The 6964-nt window shown below is 43.8% G+C and overlaps 1 pseudogene; it reads left to right on the forward strand.

Moving 5' to 3' along the window:
* Window positions 1-5007: 5007 nt before the first annotated feature.
* On the forward strand, window positions 5008-5125 carry LOC145405447 (5S ribosomal RNA; annotated as a pseudogene).
* Window positions 5126-6964: the final 1839 nt, after the last annotated feature.

The following is a 6964-nucleotide window of genomic DNA, read 5'->3' on the forward strand; positions in this document are numbered from 1 at the left end:
ATGCCTCTATAATTTCCTGTTTTCATGGCATATTTACATATGTACACATTTACAGTCACACTCTTCAGACAGTCATATGGGACAACACTATCTGTCTATTCTACGATATCTACGGTATTGCCAGACGCCTTAATCCCATGAGGGGTGGCCACAAGCAAACCGCCTCCATGTTGTTCTATCCTTGCCATTCCACTGCCCTCCCCCCAACTCACACTCCCTTTTCTCATATACCTCTCCACTCCATCCCTACATCTCATCCTTAGCCTCCCCCTCCACCTCACTGACATACACTCTCTTCATTACTCTCTTGCTCTCCATCCTCTCCACATGGCCAAACCACTTCAGTGTAAATTTTCTCCTAAAGCTTTCTATCACATCCACATCCACACTACACTGCCCCTTCACTTCCTCATTTGTCAGTCTGTCTCTCCATGAAACTCCACATGCTCCTCTCAAATAACTCATTTCCACTGGTCTCATTCTTGACTTGCGTCCTTCCAACAAGGTCCAAGCTTTACTTCCATATGTTAGAGTTGGTATCACAATACTATAATGCAGTGACATTTTTTACTTCCATGATCACTTCCCTGTTCCTTATCACCGCTGTCAAAGAACCAGCAACCTTTCTTCCTTGTTGTAATCTTTCAGCACTTCATTCTCCAAACTTCCATCCTTACCCCAAGATGACTCGCTGCCCCAACAGGCCCCCCAGAGACTACAACACCTTGCACCCAGATCACAGCAGTGCCTAGAGCAAACTACCACAGAGACCAGCCACAGCAATTTTTTAGAAATGATTATGGAGATCAAACATACAATAGCCAACCTAGGCAAAGTGGTAGATGCTCAGGGACACCTGATTCAAAATCAGATAGGGAAACAAATAAATCTGCCACAACTGCAAACCCCAATGTCACCTCAAATGTTCCCCTGGCTCAGTGCAGTAAAGGGCCACTAGAATGCTTCCTTATGGGAAATATCCGAGGCCTGTTCCCAAAATCAAACAGAAACAAAGTCCCTTTCCTAGCTGACCTATCATACCTGGAAGACTTTGCCTTCCTCGCTCTCACAGAATCCCACCTCAGTGAGGACATCAGTAACGCTGAAATACAACTACAAAATTACAGTGTTTAGAGCAGACAGAAAAAATAGGTCGCACGAGGGTGTCACAATATATGTTAGAAATGACCTAGCAACGAACACCCATACCTTACTCTCTTACTCAAATGGTGAAGCAGAACTAATAATACTACACATCAAAAAATTAGCAACGATTGTGGTGAACATATACCGTCCCCCACTCTGCAGCAAACAAAGCTTTAGTGAGGTCCTAACAAAGTTGAATTCCACCATCGAAGACCTACCTCCCCCCTTAAATGACCTTATTATCATGGGAGACTTTAATCTTCCCATTATCAAATGGCCAGCAGGAACGATTGGGGGAGGAAGTCATGAGGACCAAGTTCAGGCTAGAGCACTGCAACACCTCATAGAACAACTCTTCTTAAGTCAAGAAATTACTATACCAACCAGGGGAAACAACATCCTGGACCTCCTTTTAACAAACAACCAAGAACTAATACATGGGTACAGAGCTGAGAAAACAAATACTTCACATCACAACCTCATTACAGTCACACTGAATAGAAAGAAAACAGCCAGGGAGACTCAGATACATGAAACTAATAAAGAAGGATTTAGAACCCTCAACTTTAATAGCAACGAAGCTGATTGGGAGGGACTGAAATCCTCTTTGGCCACAGTGAAATGGAAGCAAACATTACAAAACCAAGATCCAGACAGTATGATGGAAACCATAATTACAACAATATTCCACATCTCCAAAAATCATATTCCACAAAAGACGAAGCAGGGACTTAGAAGAACGACCATACTCTGGGACAGAAGAATACTCATGAGGAAGAGGACTAAATTAAACAAGCAAATACAAAAAACCAAAAGCAAGAGGAAAAAACAAGTAATAATGACCCAGTTGATGGAAATAGAAACAAGTCTCCAAAACTCCCATGAAGAGCAACGAATTAGAGAAGAAAACAAAGCAATCATGAACATGAGACAGAGCCCCAGCTACTTTTTCAATTACACCAAGCGGTTCCTGAAGTCGTGCAGCCCAGTCGGACCCTTGGTAACAGCCGAAAGAGAAATGAAAGATCCCAAAGAAATATGTGGACTTCTAGCCGAACAATACCAGTCAGTGTTCAGCGAACCAGAAGAAACAAAGAAGATATTAGATCCAAGGACCTTTTTCTACAGCCCACCACAGGCACCTGAAGACATCAGCATATTACACAACATTGAATTCACAGAACAGGACATCACCATGGCAATTGAAGAGCTCAAACCAAACTCAGCACCTGGCCCTGATGGCATACCAACCAATCTTCTAATCAGGTGCAAAGATGCTTTGGCACATCCCTTGTATCTACTGTGGCGCCATTCCCTAGACACAGGCATAGTACCTGCAGAAGCAAGGAAAGCCATGATAACTCCAATCCATAAAGGCAGAACCAAGGGATTAGCAAAAAACTACAGACCAGTTGCCCTAACCTCACATACAGTAAAAATCTTTGAATAGATTATGAGAAATAAAATTCATGCCTTCCTCAACAGAAGATCTCTCTTCAATGCTGGCCAACATGGTTTCTGTAAAGGAAGATCCTGCTTGTCACAACTCCTCGCCCACCACGACAAACTCCTCCACTACTTAGCAGAGGGTGACAATGTTGACACTGCCTTCCTCGATTTCGCTAAGGCATCTGACAAGGTCGACCATGGTATCCTTCTGCACAAGCTACGAGACCTAGGCATAACTGGAAAAATAGGAGTGTGGATTCACAACTTCCTCACAAGAAGATTCCAGACCGTTGTAGCAAATGGAGGCATATCAGCAGAACACAGAGTTGTGAGTGGTGTCCCACAAGGTTCTGTTCTGGGTCCCCTACTGTTCCTAATAATGATAGGGGACATTGACAAAGAAGTTGTGCACTCCACACTTGCCTCTTTTGCTGACGACACCAACATATGCAAGAACATCAGAGCTAAAGATGTAGATCTTCTCCAAGAGGACCTCGACAAAATCTACCTTTGGGCGGGGAAAAACAACATGATGTTCAACGATGGCAAGTTCCAACTGCTCAGAAGTGGTACCAACCAAGAGATCCTCGACAACACCTCTTTGCTCACAAGTGAAAATGAGGCAATTGACACAAGCTGCCATGCAAAATGCCTTGGGGTATGCCACTTTCAAGCACCACATAGAGCAAACCATCAAGAAGGTCAGAAGAATCGCTGGGTGGGCTCGTAGAACCTTCTATTCCTGGGAGAAGGAGTGCATGCTGACTCTGTGGAGGGCACTTGTCCAACCTATCCTGGACTACTGCAGTCAGCTATGGTCCTCCCACAGGATTATGGACATTCAGGCCCTTGAGTCCATACAGAGAGCATACACCAGGCAAATAAAGGGCATGAAAGAACTCTCTTAGTGGGACAGACTTAAAAAACTGGGGCTATATTCTCAGCAGCGACGAAGAGAAAGATACATCATCATCTACACATGAAAGGTCCTTGAAAAATTGGTACCTAACTCTTCCAACATCAGTGAGGTGGAACCACATTTTAACCAGAGGGCAGGTCGAAGGTGTGTAAGAAAAATCCCACCATCACAAGCACCAGCGAGGATCAAGACTCTCCTCTCATCCAGTCTGCCCTACAGTGGTCCCAGAATCTTCAACTGCCTGCCACAAAGAATTCGGGACCTAACTAACTGCTATGTAAAACACTTCAAAGCCCAACTGGATGAATTCCTGAGGACGGTACCTGATAAGCCACCAGTACTGGCATACACATCACTCTGCAGAGCGACTACAAATTCATTACCGGACCAAGTGGACCTGCAATGCATGAATGCCGGGTTCGGAGGACCATTGCTTTGAGGAATCTCCTCGAAACACCTACAAGTAAACAAGGAAGTACTCATCACACCACCCATGTACTCAAATGCATTCACATTTTCCATTTCCTCCGTATCCAACCTCACTGTACATTCACCGACTTCATTTCTCTCGAAGACCAAACTTTACTCTTCCCTACATTCACCTTTAGATTTCTTACACACTCTCCCAATCTGATCCACCAAGCCTTGTAGCTCCCCTTCGTCTTCACTTAACAACACAATATCATCAGCAAACAACAATACACGGAGTTTCCACACACTGCCCTCTCTCACTAGGGCCGCTCCCACATCCACTGCCCTACTTTGGATCTCTTTTATAACCCCATCCATATAAAGATTGAACAAGCATGCAGACATGACATATCCCTTTTTCAATCCTTAAAATAGAAAAATTCACTCAGTTTACTATTCACACGCACTGCTGCCTTAGCGCCCTCATGCATACTCTTCATGACATTCAGCAACTTTCCATTTACTCCATATATTCTTAATACTTTCCACATTCTTTGTCTATCCACCCTGTCATATGCTTTCTCCAAATCCATGAAGGCTGGATACAATTTCTTTCCCTTCTCTAGAAACTTTTCCACTAAAGATCAAAGAATGAATATCTGATCTACACAAACTCTTCCCTTCCTAAAACCTCCCTGCACTTCTCCAACTAATTCCTCTGTTATTTCCCTAACTCTGTCAGTAACTATAATACCATATACTTTTCCTTTTACACTATGAAGACAAATGCCCCTGTGATTACCACACACTTCTTTTTCCCCTTTTCCATTGCACAAGGGAATAATTATACCTGACTTCCAATCCTCTGGGAGTCTACCTTCCTCCCAGGCCAGTCTGCACATCTTCCACATCCATTGTACTACTATCTCTCCCCCATGTTTCAGAATTTCATTCACACTCCATCATTTCCTGGGGCTTTCCCCATTTTGACTTTCTTCATTGCTTTAACAACTTCCATCCTACTAATTTCTTCCTCTCTTCTCACATCCCTCCATCTCCCAGCCACTCCCCAGCCACTTACTGTATACTCGCAACCACGTTGAGTACACCGCTTCCCGTTCAATCAGCGAAGTTAAGCAACGTTGGGTCTGGTTAGTACTTGGATGGGTGACTGCCTGGGAACACCAGATGCTGTTGGCATCCCTACGTGTCAAGTGGGGTTGGTGGAGGATTAGTGCCCCTCCCTGTAAAACAATTAACTCTAAGCCCTTGGCCACCCCGTGTGGGATACATGGCGTCTGGCAATGAATGAAACTTTCATTCTCTATGTTCAACAATTCCTTAACCCGAGATGTCCCGATGACGTATGGGTACGTTGCAACATTTTGCATTTGCCAGTCCCGACGACGTACTGGTACGTCGTGCAATTGCAAGGTCCCTAATTTGCACAATTTTCAATTTTCGCGCGTGATTTATCGTACGTATACACGGGACACCTTCCTCTATTCCTCTACAAGATGCCAAACAGGGACAGTGCCTTACACCGCATAACCTCTCCCCCTCCCCCCGCACGCCATTGTCTTGGTAATTCACCTGTTACCAGTGACCTGGCCAATAAAGACATTCAGGGCCAGAGTGATTCGCCAATCGATGACAATGTGGAGGACAAAGTTTACATAGCATTAGAGGAAGATACAGTCAGAAATGATGATCAGGTAATGTGGCAAAAGAAGGTCAGGTATGGTGATGAGTTAGTGAGTGAAACAATGCTTATAATGCCTACATTACTGTTTAAAAACCAATATACTCTCGTACTACATATAAATTCGTACCAAGTAAATAAATACCGTTTATGAGTGGTGTGAAATAGTTACCCTCCCATAGAACTCGTTTTCTTTGGTGCCACCGTGTTAGAAAACCCAGTCAAGTAAGGAGGTACTGCTACCTGGATTGAGTATTTTAAACCTCAGATGAGCGATTTCTCTATGAAATTTCAATGTTTCTCACCAAAAGCGGATGTTTTAGCCAAAAAAAAAAAAAAAATCGAAAATACCTCAGGATTGGGGGGTGACAGAGGTGCGAAATAGCTCAGGACGTGACAGGTTAATGTGATCTCACCATCTGCTCACTTTTTCTCCCTTCTCCACCAGCAATCTGCCATTTTTATCTTTCACTACCCAACTAACTTCTTTTGCCACCCTGTCTAACTCTCTTTACCTCTTACTAGAACATTTTCTTACATTCTTTCCACTTTCCACTCAAATTCCTTCCAAATTCTTCATCCACACTCTTCTTATTCTCGCTTACTAATCTTTTCACTTCTCTCTTCCTCTCTACATATAACTCTCTCTTCTGACTGTTAATTTCTTCCACGCCCGTTTCTCATCCACTCACTATACGCTTTCTTCTTTTGTGCCACAGCCTGTCTCACCTCTTATTTCACCATGCTGTTCCTTGCACGCCCTTTTGTGTTCTCTTCATCCCACACACCACCTCACATGCTGCCCAGATTTCTTCAGTGAGTATCTTGCACACACCTTCCACATCCTCCGTCTGCACCAAATCATATTTACCCAATCGCTTCTCCACTTCTCTCTTATGTTCTGCCTTTTCCCCATCCTCTTGAAACCTTTCCACCCTCCTTGTATGAACTACTTCCTCCTGTCTTTCTGTTCCTCAATTCCTCCATTGCATTTGAATAAATATTGATGCCTTTTAATCATCTTTTAATATTTTTTTGCAACTATTTATACCAGTATGTAGCTATCTAATAAGTATGTTGCTTCATTGGATGAGTGGATGGTCTCTATCTATCTATCTATATATCTAGGCTGCTTCCCCCAAGGAAGGGGAGGTAGCCGAGACAGGACAACACACTCCCCATTTACTCATCCATTCAAACACATTCATTCGCATCTTAGCCCCAAAGGGAAGAACGGACAGATTCTCACCGCACTACACTGCACAAGGGTCAACTGTGCAATCCAATCAGTGACATCCACAGCAGGGCCCGACAGCAGAGCTGGTTTACCCTTGCCA

This window comes from Coenobita brevimanus, chromosome 66, assembly GCF_032717465.1.
Source record: "Coenobita brevimanus isolate Jiangsu-jjx chromosome 66, ASM3271746v2, whole genome shotgun sequence".
Classification (NCBI taxonomy): Eukaryota; Metazoa; Arthropoda; class Malacostraca; order Decapoda; family Coenobitidae; genus Coenobita; species Coenobita brevimanus.